This window comes from Sapajus apella, unplaced genomic scaffold (genome assembly GCF_009761245.1).
Source record: "Sapajus apella isolate SASKATOON/1434 unplaced genomic scaffold, GSC_monkey_1.0 scaffold24, whole genome shotgun sequence".
NCBI lineage: Eukaryota > Metazoa > Chordata > Mammalia > Primates > Cebidae > Sapajus > Sapajus apella.
Window position 1 is genome coordinate 530,214 of NW_022436964.1, and position 18,799 is coordinate 549,012.

At 41.8% G+C, this 18,799-nt stretch overlaps 1 long non-coding RNA gene across 1 annotated transcript; it reads left to right on the plus strand.

Moving 5' to 3' along the window:
- Positions 1 to 7,788: 7,788 nt before the first annotated feature.
- Positions 7,789 to 18,149, plus strand: LOC116559741. The gene is made up of 3 exons (XR_004272598.1): positions 7,789 to 7,947; positions 12,698 to 12,783; positions 17,833 to 18,149. It is a non-coding gene; the product is annotated as an uncharacterized LOC116559741 (long non-coding RNA).
- The last annotated feature ends 650 nt before the right edge of the window (positions 18,150 to 18,799 follow it).

Below are 18,799 nucleotides of genomic sequence, written 5' to 3' on the forward strand. Positions count from 1 at the left end.
GTTCATCTTTTCATTTTCAGAAGAGATCACTGCATACCCCTGCCTGTAGGAGAATGAGTAAGTGGGATTTCTTTCAATAGTTTTCCCAAAGAGAGAGTAAATGAAGTCATCAAGCATCTGGTCGACCTTCAGCAGCCGTTTACCATATCTATGAGTAAACCATAATGGCAAGTAAAGAGTCACAGAAATAAGAATCCTGGGGAAAGTTTAAGTGTTAAAAGGTTGAAATTTATAAAAAGAGTGAATAGAAAAAGGGAACATAACTTTGCATACCTCACACTGTCCTCCCTCTGCCTGTGTTTCTGCCATCCGACCTGCTGTCCTGGCTCTAACTTCTGACTTTTAACTGTCATGGTGGCAGGTATTTTTCATCTCTTCCCACCGGAGGAAAATAAACAAACAGGGAATCACAGTATTGGGGACCTCCCTCTCTTAAAAGCAAGCCTCTGTCACTCAGAGGCTGAGTATCTGCATCAAATTACAGAATTTTAGACAGTGAAAAAAACGAATATCATAATGAAATTGGAGGAGGACACGCAAAATCAACACACTAACTCATAGGAGCTGGGCATATTTTTGCAGCAGTGGAACAAATTCACTTCCTCCTGATGTCTCCCCATCTCCTCTGAAGGTGGGCAGTGTCCAGATCTTCCAAGGACACCTTAGGTGTAGCTTCTTTGGTAAGAGATGATCTGGGATTAGCTGGTGCCACAGTCCCTCTGGATGTGAACACGCATGCAGGAGGAATGCCTTAGAGTCTACATTCTAGGTATACTCATGTTTCTTGGTTCAGGAAACAAAATCCTGACCCCATTCACCACCCACCTCAACCTGTACACAGTGGGGCACTTTAACTGTCTTATCCCTTTAGGTTTTCTTTGAGGATATTTCTAAAACAGATTTTAAGCATCCTCATCTGGCTGTTATTTTAGCTTTTAGGCTTTCTTTCCTGGGGAAAGTGGTCTTCAGCATCAAGAATTTTGCTGGGACACTTTGCCTTTGATGACTACATGTATAAGTTTTATAACTACTATTTTTTTTCTTTCTTAGAGTATGAGAAGAGAGGAAATGGAAATAGATTAAAACTAATTGGAATAGAGGTTTTAAGGCATAAAACTTTTCTGTATCACTCAGAATATAGAAGATATTACCTAGTTTACCTATCCTGGGTTCTGGAGGTTTTTACTACAATAGTCTATTTTTACCCACTGCCCAGAATTTCCAGTATGTTAAATAGGAGCTATGCATGTTTTTCTTACTATATCTGGTTTTTCATATAAAGAAGAAGGAAAGAAATGAAATTCACTAATTATTGTGATGGACACTGTGATATGTAATGCAAGTATCCTTTCAATGAAAGAATTCTTGCCCTACCTGCTAAGAACACTGAGGACAGATAGCTGGTCAAGTAGATGGTCCTCATCTGAGGTCACCCAAAGTTATAACTCCGCCTGTGGTGGCCCACATTCATGTCTGATTAACATAAAACTGGTGGTAATACAAAAGCCTGGCCACCTCAGACCAACCCAAGGCAACCATGAAAAGCCACCATAGCTTCAAGTTTCTGTGGGATTCACTGAGATTGTTTTGGGGCCTGTGGGTAGCTTGACCTCACCCTCTGACGAAATTGCTTCTTTATCTTCCCTTCACCAGCTGTTGACTCCAAATACGTCCTTGTAAATATCCTGCATGCTGATCTCTATGACCGCTGGTAACAAGCATGCTGTGGGAAAGCAGGTGCAAGGGGGTGTGGAGCTGGGTCACTCTCTTCTTACTAATAACGGAGGCCACGACTAGTCATAGAAGTTAACACAAGTCCTGGAACAAAGTGGCCAGAAAATTGTTAAAAAGTTTACTGATGATGTTATGGAGGATGTTATTTGGTAAGGTCTATGAAGACATTCAGAAATTTGGGGGAGGTTGGGTACAGTGGCTCATGCCTGTAATCCCAGCACTTTGGGAGGCTGAGGCAGGTGGATCACTTGAGGTCAGGAGTTCAAGGCTAGCCTGGTCAACATGGTGAAACCCCATCTCTACTAAAAATACAAAAATTAGCTGGGTGTGGTGAGGCATGCCGGTAGTCCAAGCTACGAGGAAGGGTGAAGCAGAAGAATCACTTAAACCCAGGAGGCGGAGGTTGCAATGAGCCGAGACCATATCACTGTACTCCAGCCTGGGCAATAGAGTGAGACTCAGTCTCAAAAAAAAAATAATAAAATATGTTAGGAAAAAAACAGTGAAGTTTGAATAAAGTACAGACTTTAGTTAATAATAATGTATCAATATTGATTCATTGATTGTGACAAATGTACTATACTAATGTAAGATGTTAGTAATAGGGAAAACTGAGTGAGGGGTATATGGAAATTCTCTATACTGCTTTCACAATCATTCTGTATGTCTAAATCTTCTCTAAAACAAAAGCTTATTTTAAAAAGAATGGATTTGAAACTGAAAAGCAATAATTTGTTAACTGATACATGTTAATGCCCTTCAGAGGACATCCATTCCTGAAGACATGCCAAACGTACCATCTTAGTCAGTTTTGTACCGCTACAACAGAATACCACAGACTGGCTAATTTATAATAAACAGGTATGGGTAGGACTCCAGGCACAGTTCATCCTAAGGCAAATTCCCCTCCAGCTGTGAGCCTGTGAAATTAAACAAGTTACCTACTTCCAAAATACAATGGTGGAATAAGTGTAGGATAGATAGTCACATTCCAAAAAGGCAGAAATAGGCAAGAAAACAGGATGACCAGGTCCCAAATTAGTCCAAAATGCAACAGGAGAAACATTAAGTCTTACAGCTAGAGAATAATCTCCTTTGAGATTATTAGTGTTATGATCCTCAGGAGGAAGTGGGCTGCTCTTATTCAATGGGTCAGAATTTGTTTAGCACCCCGTTGATCTATTGGTTGCTTGTTGATACTTCTTTGACACGTTTTGATGGTAAATAAACAAGTGCATCCTGAGAAGGGCATGGATAAGGAGGGGCTCCGGCATGTGAGTCTATGTCACTATACCAGGTAAACTATTAAAACCAGCAGACAGTCAGGCACAGTGCCTCAGGCCTGTAAATTCCAACACTTTGGGAGGCTGAGGCAGGAGGATCACTGAGGCCAGGACTTCAAGAACATCCTGGACAACATGGCGAAAACCTATTTCTACTAAAAATACAAAAATTAGCATGGTGTGGTGGTGAGTGCCTGTAATCCCAGCTGCTCGGGAGGCTGAGGCAGAAGAATCATTTGAACTGGGTGGAGAGGCTGCAGTGAGCCGAGACTGTGCCACCACACTCCAGCCTGGGTGACAGAGTAAAACTCAGTCTCAAAAAATAAAAAGTAAAAAAAAGAAAAAGAAAATCAGCAGAGGTGGTAACTGGAGGGAAGGAAGTCTAGAAAAGATAACGGAGAAAGAAGATAATCATACCATTATGTCACTAAGACCACTTGCAGGGGCAGGGACTGTAATTTGACCAACAAATCTTTCTCTTCTGAGTTTTTCTCAGGAAGAGAAGCCCACTGGACTTGTGGCAAGCTATTCTCTGTATATAACAAGGAAGTAGCTCTAAGTAGTGAGAGGAGTGGACTGTGGTGGGCACAGAGATGTGCCCTCCAAATACTTCTTCATTGTAGGAATGGTCAATTTGGCTCCTGGAAGTGTAGCAGACAGTCTAAAGCTTGTCAGCACCTTCACAGACTCCTTCAGCTACAGAAAGCCACCCTAGTCAAGTTCATGCACCTTTCTGGGGCAGCTTGCATTCAGTGACTAACAGATGCGGGAATCTAAAGGCCTGGCTATCTTGGCTGAACTTAGAGAATGCTGAAATGCTATCGTGGTGCCAGAGCTCCCTTTTGGGGCAGGTTGAGACTGTTCTAAGACCTATATTGCAGTTTAATTCCTTTTTTGACCAATCCTGCTTCCCTTTCTTTCCTTACACAAGTATTGATCTCATACTTAATAAACGTCCTACATTCGGTTCTCCATCCTAGTGTCTGCATCCCAGGAAGCCTAAATGCGACAAGTGTCTACTAAATGGCAGAGTCTATGCTTGGTGACTTACATTTGTCATTGCTGTCATTTCCCATGGCACCTTGTGAGATGTTGGATGGTGTCTACTTTTTAAGATTTGAGGCGGGGAGCCTCAGGGGTTAATTGGCTTGTTCAGGGATCTAGCACTTATAGTTCCGACAGATCCCAAAGGTCATGTCTGTTCAGTCTACCATGCCAGCCACAGCTGTTGTAGAAACAACAAACAAATCAGACACAGATAACCAATTCTTACCATAGACCAGACATTGTGTTAGGCACTTGTACCTACACACAGCATTATTCAGTTTTCACAGCAAACCAATTAAAGTAGAATGTTAACCTCAGTTTTAGGCATGTAATGTATAAGACCAAGGCTAACAGACTTTCACAGAGTAAGAGGCATAGTTGTTTCTAGACCCCAGACCTGTCTTATTCCAAAGGCAGTGCATTCTTCTCTGAGTCAAGCTGTTTGCTCTATGTAAGGTGGAGGTCCACTCAGAGAACATGGGAGACTGGAGGCCCTGAGATATGAATTTACCTAGAAACAGCCCAAGCTATGAAATATTCATTGAAATATCTATCATAAACATGAGTGTCATCTTTCTCAGAGGGGATTTTAGACTGTTTTTTTTTTCAGTGCAGTTCCCCACCAGCCTTCTAAACCCTGGGGTTACCTATAATCAGTATGCCTAAGGAATTTTCGATCCAAAGCATACCACTTGAGGGTGTCATGGGACAACAGAGGGAAACCAGGATGGCCATGGACAAAAAGAGAGATATGCTCATTCTACTATTGGGAAAATGTGTTGTTACATTTCTTAGGTGCTATTCTTCATTAATACGTAGCTGGTGCCTCAAACCAAATCACATTATAAGGTGGGTTGTAAGAAAGAGTGCTTTGGAGTGATTCTCTGAATATCCATTGCTTTAATACATTAACTTTACTCTAGTAAATTTACCCATGATCCTGGCCTCTTGATCACACGCAGCAACTCGAGATCCTCTCTGATATAAACACTACACATTTCCGATTTGTGGAATTGTTTTCCTTTAATTAAATGAAGGGGGGAGCTGTAGTTATTTTCAACTCTGCACAAATGACTACCCAGCAGAAGCCAAATAACGCATTGTAAGTAGTGCTTATTCTATTTATTGTACCCTCTATTGATGCGTGTTGGGCTTGTTCTATTTTGGAGGCACTGCCATGGTAACTGGGCTCCTGACAAAGGCCTGTGTCAGAGCAGAACTTGAACATGCAGAACTTCAGTTAAGCAACAAAATCATCAACCTCAGTAGACTCAGAAATAACCATTTGGAGATCGTGCTTTACTCCTGGGTATATCTCTCCATGAAGTTGGGAAGAATAAGTGGCCATTCATAAGATTTATTAGATGTGGAAGTAGTCCTGAGCAAAAGGGTGGAAGAAATTCTGTTTTCACAGTCTCTTAGATACCCTCAGCAACATCTGTGGCTCAGTCTTTGGTTCCATTTTGGCCTTTAGGTTGAGCTCATAGCTTTAGGCAGAGAAGCTGGTTTTCAGCCTTCAGGAAGCTAGGGTAACTTCAGATGTCTGATCTTGAATTCATAGACATGAGATATAACCCTGGCTTTTCCTTTATCCTAGCTGAGAGGGTTCCCCAAACTATCTCTTTCCCAACTATAAAATTGGATTCACATTTATAAACTTGATGTAAACAAGGAGGGTCCTTAAGCTCTTACCTTGTGCGCCTATTAAAGCTGGTGCCCAAGGAACTAGAGAGGGGTTCTGATCAATCCACCCTTCTCTGTAGAATTAGCAGGTCCCAGTGTTCCCAATGGGAGTAGATATCTAAGCTATGTGGGTTTTCTATAGTCCACGTGCATAAAGACTGAGAATACTAGAAGGAAGCCTGTAAGACCAAAGTTCCTTTCCCCATGACAATTTCTTTAGAATTTTGCCTAGAAACAGATTTATCATCTATGGCCATACCACCCTGAACACGCCTGATCTCATCTGATCTCGGAAGTTAAGCAGGGTCAGGCCTGGTTAGAACTTGGATGGGAGAAACAGATTTATCACTTCTACCCAATTTCTCACTTCTGAAGAGTACTATTAAGCACAAGCAGTGACCAGGCGCTACTCTGCCTTTTTCATCTCTTCCTCAACCTTTATTCTCCTTTTAGAAATCCTTCAGCCTCTTAGTCCAGGCTTATTTTAGGACCTGAATCAGGCCCAGGAGCAAACCAGAGTTCATGTGCTCATGCGTGGCTGTGGGCCCCTCCATAGACCTTGTCCTGCAATTCAGAGCCAGGGTGATGAGAATTGCTATTCTCCTTATCCAGTCAAGTTTTAGGCCTAACTTATGGCTTCATCACCCAAATAGTTCACGCTTGAATTCCATCTAGAAGCAAGATGGTCACTACCTACCAGGAGCCTCCTCAGAAGGAGGAGAGGGAAAAGGCTGTCAAAGCTCTATGTGGTAAGCCGCAAGTCCCACAGAGGAGGCTGGTGGAATTAACATCATCTTGCAAACCTCTTGGCCCAAGGAAGAGCAAACCAGGGCACAGACAGGCAGAAGAGAAAACATAGAAGAATTCCTTGTTTATTGAAGAAACAACCTATTGCTTGGCTGAAATAAAATCTGGAAGATTATTTTGGAGTCAAACCTTCTCATTGGAGACACTGTTTCTTACACCCAACAGCGGAGAGACAGTTGTTAACTTGGGGTAGGCTTAATGCCTTCGCTTGTTCTTTCCAATCAATGCTCTTGCAACAAAGTATTCAGTTTTCCCTCCTGATCCTTGGCACCCCACGTTTTCCTCAAGAGCACTTCAATCCTGTGTTTCCATTTATTCTCCCTTGCCTTCAAGCCTGAGCCAGAAGGTGTGAGCTTCTCAAGGGTTCCCAAAGTTGAGGGGTCCCTAGGTCAGAAATAGCAGATGTGGGTCTTGGATTTAGAGCAGATGCAGCTGTCCTCAAGTCTCTCGCCCTTTAATTTTCTTTTATTGATAATGGAAATCCCACACTTCCCTCTGATTCTCTATTTCTCTTAACTCAAATATCCCCCTCTGCTATAAACTACAGAAAGGACTACCTTTGTACTCAACAGCCTTGTCCCCCGAGATTCTGAGTATTTCCAGGGAGGGAAGTCAGCTATCACGCTGGCTCTCACCTCCCTCCCTCATTTAATCAATTCTTACTCCAGTTTGTCAAACATTCCTCTTGTCAGTAACACATTTGCTGTGGGAGGTGGGCAGGGGAAGCAGAGCTGGAGATTAGAGAGGCAGCGGGACAACAGGTATGGAGCATAGCCGGGGAGTCTTTTTAGGATAAAAAGCAAACTAAGATATCCAGTGACTGTAATCTCAATTTTTTTTAATAGGGCCGAGTTCACAAATTGGAGAAAAAAATAATAATAAAGCAAAGAGTACTTGAGTGTCCACACCTGGGGTGAATATGTGTAAAGGCAAGCGAGGGCAGCGTGGAGGAAGGAGGGGACAGTCCAGACAAATCCCTAATAAACTGCTGGAGGAAGACCCAGAGGGGGCTCTGTATTTTTAGGAGTGACGGAACACTTCCGGTCTGTGAAGGCTTGAGATGTTAATTATAGGACCTGTGGATGTCAGCAGAGATCTTTTAAAAGAATAACTTAAGTGCCTAAAATCCCCCCAAGAATACACAGCCGGCCCGTTTTAGAAATGGCCGTCAAAGACAACAAAAGTGAAATGCGCAAATGCCTTCGACGCAGGGTGGTGCTGGGCAACGAGCTCTCGCTGCAGCCTCCCCCATGCTGTTGCTAGGAGATCGGAGGGCTATACTTCCATCATCTCCATACTTGCTGGGAGATTGAGTAATTGGTGTCTGGATGTGCGTGTGCTGCTTCCCAAAATATCTCTTTAAAAAGACGTGAGAGGGATGCGGAGCCAGTAGGTAGGACGATGGAGGGAGGACGGTGTCCCAAGAGGGCAGCGGGCTCCAAAAGCCAAGGCTGAGGCTGAGGAGAGGGGTGGGGACCCACATGGGGGATAGAGTGGGGAGCAGCTGACAGCTTTCTCAGATTCCTTTTCATCCTCTGCCTTGTTCTTTGGGACTGATCTCTAAAGTGGAATCTAGAAATGGTGGGGACCACTGCAATTTAGGAAGCAATGTAGTTTGGTTTTCCATCCTTACTGTTGAGACACAGCAAGGCTAGGAGAAAGCCTTTAATTTTATTTTGTAGACATTGAAATGTTAATGCACACCTTTATGGTGCTTGACTATAGGTATCGAACTCTGTTTTGTGGGAGGGGTTAGATGACAAAATAGGGCATGCTTGTGGACACACACACACACACACACACACACACACAAAGCCCCAGTGATTAAAATGGCTGCTTCAGCTGCAGGGAGTCAGTGAAATAGAGAGTTAGAGCCCACAGCTGTAGGGGCTCTGGAAGTTAAGAAGCCTGTGGATGAGGCTCAGCCCTGACTCAGACAGCTACAGCACTGCTCATGAGCTTTCTCTGCCTCAGCTTCCTTATGCGTAACCTGACAGGGTTGAGCTAGTGCAGCTCCAAGACTGAGGAGGGTGTGGGGACCCACATGGGGGATAGAGTGGGGAGCTGCTGACAGCTTTCCCAGATTCCTTTTCATTCTCTGCCTTGTTCTTTGGGACTGATCTCTTAAGTGGAATCTAGAAATTCCCGCATCCTTGGAGTCTGAAGTCTATTTCCACTTTCTCCTCAGAGGGATAATGCCACATCACTTCTTTGTGGAGGCGTTCAATTCTCTCATTTCATTAACAAGAAAATTTCAATTGATTGCTGTGATTTACACTTTTTCAAATGTCTACTCAAATACCTATTGCTGCAAGTCTAGAAGAGGAGATTGGGAAATGGAATAACTGACTTTTAAATGATATGATTTTCCTTTTTGTCACAGTTGTCCTATAATCCTTAACGTGCTCAAAAATCCAATTTTTGATAGCACCACTTTTTTCTTTTTAACCAAGAGATGAGGGTGGAAGGGGGCAGGGCATTCAGGCTGTATTGACACTGTATTCTGATACCACAAATGAGAACTAACAATAGAGTTTTTCTTAAAGTCATCAGCCAAATGGTTGCATGTCCTGGAATTCTATCAAGAATTAAGAAACTCACCTTAGTTCCAGCACTAACTCATAGGACAAGGACCAGAAACTTATTTGTAAAAAGCGGAAGCTGGGTGAGGGGCTGGGGGTGAGGGGGGTGCTCTAGTCCTCATAGGAAGGTTAGGAAGGAAAATACCATAATATATGTAAATGCACTCTGGAATGTAGAAGGAGTGCACAGAATGTACTGCATTCTTTTCACTGTGTGCCTGAGAAATTTATTCATTTATTCAGAAAGTATTTTTTGAGATGTTGCTGCCGCCAGCCCTCATTCGGCATTCATTCACATGGCGCATGCACATGGTCAACGTCCCTCATCATCCATCCCGTGCCCACAGTTCTAGGGAAAGTGACCTCCTATTGCTACAGAAAACCACATTCTCAATGACTGCATCCTTTGTATACTACATGTTTTTCTAGGATGAACCTTTGCACAGTGTGAAAAATGCACTCAAATCTCTCCCACGAGTGTCTGTCTTATTTTGTTGTTGAACACTCCCGGTGGCTCAAACTTCAGACATTTTACTTCCTGTGTTAATGAATGCCAAAGCCTAATCATTGTACAAGCAGATGTTCCCTAGGAAAAACAAATAAAATTAAGGCTATCTTTAGGTTAACAAACGGCACCCTCCCGCCCAATCCTTGGCTGAGCAGGCAAATAAGCAATGCCTTTCGCCGATTTTTTTTTTCTCTCTCATTAGGGATGGCAAAGCTTGCTATCGCGTGGATCACCCATATTCCCTCATTTTACTGGTTCTTCACAGCACCCAGGGAGATTTCAGACGGACCTCAAATACAAGGACTATGAGGTGCTCTATTTGTCATGTTGACAACACTGAGAGATTTTATTTTCCTAGAGAAGAGGAGACACACCTGACTTTAACTTCTCTGATCCCTTTGATCCCTTTGATTTCCCGGCTGGGCACAGTGGCTTGTGCCTGTAATCCCAGCACTTTGGGAAGCTGAGGTGGGTGGATCACCTGAGGTCAGGAGTTCCAGACCAGCCTGGGCAACATGGTGAGACCCCGCCTCTACTAAAAATACAAAAATTAGCGGGGTGTGGTGGCACATGCCTGTAATCCCAGCTACTCAGGAGGCTGAGGCGGGAGAGTCGCTTGAGCCTGGGAGGCGGAGGTTGCAATGAGCCAAGATTGCGCCATTGCATTCCAGCCTGGCAACTGAGCAAGACTTCATCTCAATAATATTTAAAAAAAAAAAGTTATTTTCCCCTTTTGCCAAGAATGAGATGAAGCCTGGAGAACAGGTGAAGGAAAATGAGCTAATGCCCTCAAGAGTAACTAAGAATCATGGGCTGGATGTTAGTGTTACCAGGCAGAGCTTGGTTCCTTGCCCTTTCTTTTGGGTATTTGGCAAGCCATACAGAGTTTTCAGTGGGGGGATGGATGTGGGAGGAAGAGCACAAGGGAGTCATAAAGGGATGCCAAGTAATAATGAATAAGAGTTATTTTGTGCACTCCCAGGAGATCTGAGCCCATGGGCAGTAGTTCCGAGGACGCAGATGTTGGTTCAGCACCAGGAAGTTCTTGCTAAGAAAGCTTTGCAAAATGCAAATGGACTGGGGTTGCAGGGGAGAAGTTCAAATAAATTTCCTTTCACTAGGGCTGGACCCCAAGCAAGGGTAGCCACAGATTACCTTTTACGACCCTTCCAACTCTAATGTTCGGTGATGCTATGCGAGTCCCAAGGAAGCCATGCTGACCCATTCACCTCCTCCATCCACACCCCAACATCTCAACCTTTATTAAACCCAAAGACAGAAAGGACTCTATTTGTCTGCAAAACCGTTCTGTCCCCAGACTAAGAAAGCGTTAATTTTGCAAAGTGCTTTTTGAAAGTCCACTATAGGAAAGTTCCCTGGTTAAGTTGAATTAAGCAAAATAACGATCATCTTAAAGATGTCAAATATTTTTATGCTTTTTTATTTGGTCATTACCTCATTTCCAGTAAGTATGGGGGAGAGTGCTCTCTAAGGAACTCTCAATCTCTTAATTCTGAAGATAATGAATTCTTTTTTAAACAGAAACAACCAGGGTAACTCAATTGTCCACTTGAAAAGAAACACCCAGCTTTTTTTGTTTTGACTCATGGTAACCTTGCTTTTTCTGGAGGTTTGCCTTGGATCTCCTAAGTGAGTCAGAAAGAAAGTGGCCGTGTTTACATATGGAAGCATTTGAAGTCATTTATAATACATTTTTTTATGTTTTCAAATGATGCATTAGCTCATTTTAATCTAGAAATCAAAGCCTCTATTATGTAGCTTATGCATGAGGAATGTAAATCTTAAGAAGGTTAGGATGACTTGCCTAAGGCTAAACCTCCTTTTCTATGCATATTGGAGACATCAGTCTACCATAACTACCTGCCTAGGTTCTTAACTTCTTATCTTAAGCTCCTTAATTTTCATCTATTCATTCATCCACCCATTCATTCATTTCACTCATTCAAAAATATTGAGTACCATCTGTGTGTTAGGAGCCATTCTAGACAGTGAACCAAAAGCAATATCTGCCTGAATGAAGGTTACTTTCTGCATGTAAGAAACAGTAATAAAAATTAATAAGTAAAAAATACAATATCTTCATGTAAGCAAGGAGAGAAGCCTAGATAGCATATGTGACAGATCTGCTGGGCTGATCATGAAGTAGTATAATTAGAGGAAAAGCTCATGGGCACCGGATTAGAAGCTGGTACGTGTGTGTACCCTGCCGTCCATGACTCTCTGAGATTGCACACAGCAATCTTATAGAACTGAATTTAGACTCTTGAAGTGGGACCCTGACTTTGGAACTATGGGACTTTTCTGCTGCATGATTAAGGAAGTACTGACCCCTGCCCTGCAGCGATCAGGGGCTAGGATTTAATAGTATTATGTCAGGACTTCAACTCCAGCTGGATCCTGCCAGCTCAGTTTTCATGATCACAGGCTGGGTCCAAGGCTTGCATGTTACAGCAAGCAGCAGCAGGATAAGCCCCATCAGAATTGATGGCTGGAGAACTACCAACTGTTCTTCTGGCATAATGGAGAGCTGGAGTTCCAGCTTTCTCGGTGATGAGGATTGATTGATTGAATGCCTTAAGCACTGGACCATAACAGGTTATGATGGAGCTTTGCAGGAAATTTACTTCCTGTGAGAACATGTGATTCACTACTCAACTCTTTGGATACTTGATGACCTGCTTCTCGGATCTATCCTGTGGTCTATGTAGCATTCTTGAACTAAGGTTCTAGGCCCTTCTCTGGTTGGCCCATTCTCTGTTGAGTCAATTCCTAGGTCCAGCACGATGTTTTTCTGTTTTGATGGTTGGAATTCTGGGGCTGAGCCTTATTATCTCTTAGGAAAATATTTTTCTACTGTGGCTGCACAGTGGAAACACCTAAAGACATTGCAGAAAATACCTTTACCTTGGTCCACCCTATAATAGAAACTAACTTTTTCAGGGTAAAACATTGGGTTCTGTATCTTTCAAATTGGCCCAAGTGATCTGATCCACAGTGAAAACTCAGAACAGTTTTAATATTCACCTTGCCAGAAAAATAAGACTATGTGAAGGGAATCCTCACTTCAAATTGGAGAAAGAAGCTTTGAGATTCCCTGGGAAAACAAAAGACGGAAGAGGTATGTAAGTCTTGCATCTTGCTATTAACACATACATATGCTTGATAAAACATAACAACAAAAATTTTAAAAGAAGAAAAACCTCCACACGCCAAATGAAACTAAAACCCAAATTAAAATCTTAGAGACAAATCCTTGTGACCCAAAGGGATCTTAAGAGTAGACAGACAGTTTTGTGGCTGGAGTCATAGATAGCTCATGGATTAGGTGTCAAGACTGGGATTCTTATATAAAGTCAAGGTGCCATGTCAATGAGGATAGACTATGAAAACTTTGTTCACCTGCTCAGGAAGTTAGTAAGAAGTATGATGGCCTCCCTGATCTATGACTGTGTTTTGAGAGCCTTCAGCTAAATTGGGGTTCCAGTACCAGAGAAGCTAGCCACTTCACCTAAATGGAAAATGAAGGGGAGCTGGATATGGCATTTACAGTGCCTTTAAGGGATACTTCTTTTATCTGGTGAACAGCCTTGTATCTAGTTTTCCAAACGATCACCAGGGTTCCCTCACAAAGAAAACTTGTTTCTACTGTCAGATGCTTTTGTGGCTCTTATCTGACCCATGTTCACTTTATACCTGCCTGACCGTGGCTCTAGCGCTGGGAGGCTGACCCTGTGTTCCTGCTGGTACCCGGGGGAAAGGCCAGCCTAGGGCAGCTCCAGGTTTTTCAGATGGAAGGTGCACATTCAATACCCAGTACAACAGAAAACAAGTTCAGAGAGTTATTTACACATCCTGGGCAAGCAGGGCATACTCATTCAGGAGAGCAGTCCTCCATCCCTGGGTCTTGCAATCAACCCAGGAATGAGGAGTCCGGCAGAGAGACAGCACATCTAGAACTAGCAGCACACCCAGGGTAATAGGGAGTGAAGTACTTTAAATTCATGGGCAACTGCTCCATTTAAAGGAAGCTGTGGGAAAGCAGGGAGCCCAGTCTTCCAGATAAGAGAGGTGCTTCTGAATTATTATTTCTGTCCACCAGCTTGAGCAATTTGGGTTTTGTGTAGAACTGGAAACTATGTCAAGGGTGGCTGAGCCCTGAGAAAGTTAAAACTTGTATTCAAAATGGATGTCAAGGCAACATAAAATGATAAGAATTCACTACAGTGTGGAAATACGGTCACCCTTGAGAGATCAGAAACCTCACACTACACTGCGAATGGGTGAAGGCCAAATTCACACTACTCTGTGTTGTGTGGTTCTGTGCTGATACAACAGTCAAACACACCGGGAATGATTCAAACCTGGAGCTCCCTGGGAGGGAAAAAACGGTAAACTGTCACCTGGGACAACTCCACAATTCAAGGTATAGACAAGATTTCTGGGAAAAAAACAATTCTTACCGAAGATACACCAAAAAAACAGAAATGACAAAACCTGAAGGTGAGACTAGTCAGATTTAAAAATTGGATAATTCGTGGCCATATTAGATTTTTGTGACCGCTATAACAAAGAACCACAAACTGGATGGCTTAAAATAACAGAAGTTTGAAATCAAGGTATTGACAGGACTACACTCCCTCTGAAGCTCTAGGGGAGAGTTCATTCATTGCCTCTTCCAGCTTCCAATGGCTCCAGGTATTCCTTTGTGTATAGTAACATCACTCTAATCTCTGCCTCTGTCTTTACATCACACTCTCCTCAATGTATCTCAAAATGCTTGCTGCATTTTTCTTGTAAGGATACATGTGATTGCATTTAGGTTGCACCTGAATAATTCAGATAAAATCCAATTTTCAAGATCCTTGCCTTAGTCACATCTTTTCCCAAGTATGGTGAAAATATTTTCTCTTTTGTTGTATACTATCCCAAGGTTCCGGGGTTAGGACATGGAATGCCTTCGTTGGGGCTACCATTAAGCCCGCTACAACCTCTACTTTAGTGAGACTACAGCAACCTGTTGGAGACTTTCAACTCAAAGTATTTAAAATCTCCAAAGAGATGTAAGTAGGACATGACTCCATGAGATATTATGAAAAGATTTTGAAAAAGACTTGGCGATTTTGAAAAAGGACTTGGCAATTTTGAAAAAGATCCAAATAGAAATTCTAAGAATGAAAAATGCAGTAAATGAAGCAGCAGAATAGATACAACTCATGAGAGAAGAGGTCTGAAAGGCTTCTTTGAAGAAAAATCTCTAAGTGCTGCAAAGAAAAATAACAAGAGAGGAGAAATGGAGGAGAGAATGAGGCGCACCAACACATATCTATCTCAAATTCTAGAAGAAAAAACATAGCATGCCCTTGAGCAATATATCCAAAAGAGAATGGTGGGATGAAACAGCACTGAACAAAGACCCAAGTCCTGAGATCAAAACGAAGTCCCACATAAGAAGTACAATATATGTTTATCTACACACAATTAAAGAAACTAAATAATATGAAGACCAAGAGAAAATCTAAAATGCTGCTAGAAAGAAATGGCAGATGATCTAAAGAGGAATGAGAATATTGTTTTTATAACAACCAATGCCAATCAATGAAAATAATATTTCCAAAGTCTGGAGGAAAATGACTGCTGAGCCAGGATTCCATTCAGCTATACTAGCACCTTTCCATGCAGAGAAAAACTAAGAGTTTTCCACTTACAGACACTTACTAAAAGAATAAAGACTTTAAAGAAAAAAAAACTGAGTACTAGGAAAAGTATAACTGGAAAGAATATTTTGTTTATGAGGTTATGGAAGGCTTCTTAAAAAATGATATTGCAAAATCTGCAATATGAAAAAGGTCAGTTAAACAATTGGAACAAGACCTTTTCCAGAAGGGGAAATAGAATATGCAATATTCTTGAGTGATGAAAGGTATTGGAATACAGGTGAGAGAAGGCAAATATGGTATGAGGAGAAGTTTCAGACATTTTCAACAGCAGATCTTTTGTGACCTTATAGACCATGACAAGTTTTATTGTAAGTGAAATGCAAAGTCATTTTTAAAGAAAAAAAAAGAGAATGACAGAACTCAAATTTTTTAAAGTTCTACTATAAAATAGAAGACATAAGTAAGAATTTGAAGTCCAGTCTAAAAGGGAGGTCTAGTATTTAAATGATAGGATTTTCTGAGAGAAAACACAGAGAAGAATTAATCAACAATATAATTCAAGAAAATTTCCCAAAACTGAAAAAAAAAAAAAAAAAAAAAAAAAAAGAATGTGTAGATGGAAAAGGCTCATTGAAGTATCCAGCACAGTAAATTAATATAAACCTAAGACATATCTTTATAAAATTTCAAAATACTAAGTGTGAAAAGATTCTTAAAAATTTCCAAATTAAAAAAATAATCACATGTTTAAAATCAAGAATCAAGAGACTTTGGGGAGAAATGCCAGATATGGGTGAGGGGGAGGAAGGCAGCAAATCACACTGCCATGTGTATACCTATGCAACAATCTAGCATGTTCTTTACATGTACCCCAAAACCTAAAATGAAATAAACAAAAAAGAGAGACTTTGGACCTCTCAGCAGCCACACTTGAAGTTAAAAGACAATCAATATATGTCTTCAAAAATGTTAAGGAAAAATTTAAACTAATATTCCATATTCAGCCAAACTGTTAATTAAGTTAGAGGATACAGTAAAAGCATTTTCAGACACAATGGGTCTCCAAAAATTTCTTGGTTGCCTTTTCTTAGAAAGCTATTGGAGGATGTGTTCCACCAAACTAAGAGGTAAACCAAGAAAAGGAAGACATAGGTTAGAGAAAGGAGGAAGGAAGAACATATATGCAGAACCAAAAGGGGAAAAGTCCAAGTTCTGGAAAATATCCCAGATGATAACTCTGCAACAGGTTGAGAGGTCACCCGTCTAGATTGCATCATATGAGAAGGCTACAGGAGACATTGTCCAGGCATATTAAATGGGTAGAATACATAATACACTGGAATGTTTTGAGGGAGATTTAGGCAAATAGCTAAGAGTCTGGGTTGGAATAATGATAATTACAAAACTAAGACAGCAAGCAAACAAAAGTCAATTACTAACTCCTAAGAAAATGAAATATTATAGAGAAAAGGGAAATAGTCATGGTTTACTGTATACCTCCACTCCAAATAGCACTTTTATTGTCATAATAATATAAATGCTGAACTATGGGCCGGGCGTGGTGGCTCACGCCTATAATCCTAGCACTTTGGGAGGCTAAGGCAGGTGGATCACAAGGTCAGGAGTTCAAGACCAGCCTAGCTAGCATGGTGAAACCTTGTCTCTACTAAAAATACAATGGTGGTGTGCATCTGTAGTCCTAGCTACTTGGGAGGCTGAGGCAGGAGAATCGCTTGAACCCAGGAGGCGGAAGTTGCAGTGAGCCAAGATAGTGGCATTGTACTCCAGCCTGAGTGACAGAGTGAGACTCCATCTCAAAAAAAAAAAAAAAAAGTTGAGCAATGATTAACTGTGTGTTTAGGAGATGATTCAGATAGGGAAAAGGAAAGAATGAAGAGTAGAGGTAGGATTCGTAACAAATTTTCCCAAGCCTAGATGGGTGTGGAGTCCTTAATTGCACAGGGAAGAGGTAGACTTTGGGGAAGTGGCTGGGAACATTCTGTCCTAGACACAGAGCTCTCAGTTCTGGCACCAGAGCCACTAGTGATGGACAGGACATTAGAGACCTTTCTCATATTTCCTGGGTATCAGTGGGCCTTGGGAGTCATGAAAGGGAGGCACACCAAATGACGGCTGAGGCTGATTTTGCTCCTGTAGAATGTGGGCTAGAGTCAGACATAGCCTGATTTAGAGGAAATGAAGCAAGTGACATTTTGCACATTTGGGTTTGGTAGCTACAAATCCATATCTAGGATAAGAGAGAAGAGAATAGTTGTCTTTATGGAAATTGTTATATTATCTGTGTGGCAATTGACTTTAAAATCAGTGTACATACTGTGATGATCAGGTGCAAGTTAAATACACCTTATAACCTAGAGGTGTTCAACATAAGGAGAGCCCACATGAAAAGTGACTTTAGTAGTTAATTGGCATTTAAAAATTTTTTATCAATATCAGAAAGTGTGTTAATTCGCATAAAATATATTATAGTTTTGCTTATTTTTTGGCAGAAATGACTGATTCTGAAGTTCAAATATGAGAAGTATCGTACAGATGCTGTCATTCCTACATGGAGGAGGTAGAAGATTGTAGCAAGCCCAGCTCTCTAATGCCAGGAGTGTGGTTTTCAGTGACCAGAGCTCTCTGGGTCCTCTTTGTATCCCTCCCTTGTCACCTGATTTCAATAGAGGCTGGGCTGGTCCTGGCATTAGCACGTCTTTGAATCTGCCTTTGGGTATTACTTCTATGCCAAGACAGGAAGGGGAAGTTTCTGGTCTGTATAACCACCATGTAATCTTGATAATAAATCATTGCTTGTTTGGAAGAATTTGGTCTGAGCCTTGCTTTTATTGTAAAACACTACCTGTAGATGGCAGATGGGGCATGGGACCTTTAGGCCTCGTCTAGCTCTAACAATAGGAGGCTACCAAAGACCTGACATTTGGCAAATGGCCAAATTTACAGAGATCTTATTGCAAGAGAGGTGTTCCTAAATCTGAGTTCTAACATCACCCCTTTACTAGCTCCAGAACCCCACTGCTAAGCAGCTCCCTTCACCTGCAGACTCATCGTCCCCTAGACTAATGAGTGAAGGTGGGTGGGATTAGTATTAGGTTGGTGCAAAAGTAATTGTGGTTTTTGCCAAAGTTGTGGCAAAGACCACAATTGCTTTTGTACCAACCTAATCACTGGGCCATGGGAAGGCACCAAAAATACCTTCCTGGTGGCTCTGGCGTGACTTTTTGCTTAAGCTTAGTTGCCAAATTCTCATCCTGTCCCTAATGACCAAAGTTCTTCCTCACATGCCGGGTTCAATTTGCTAGAGATTGTCAAGTCTTCTTGAACGTTGAATCTTGGCTTTAGCTCCTGCTAATAACCTCATTCCTACAGGGCTGGGCCACTAAATTGCTTTATACCAGTCTCTTGGCAGCCTGGAGGCCAGATCCTGGACCTAAGTTATCTGGCCAGCCAGACCCT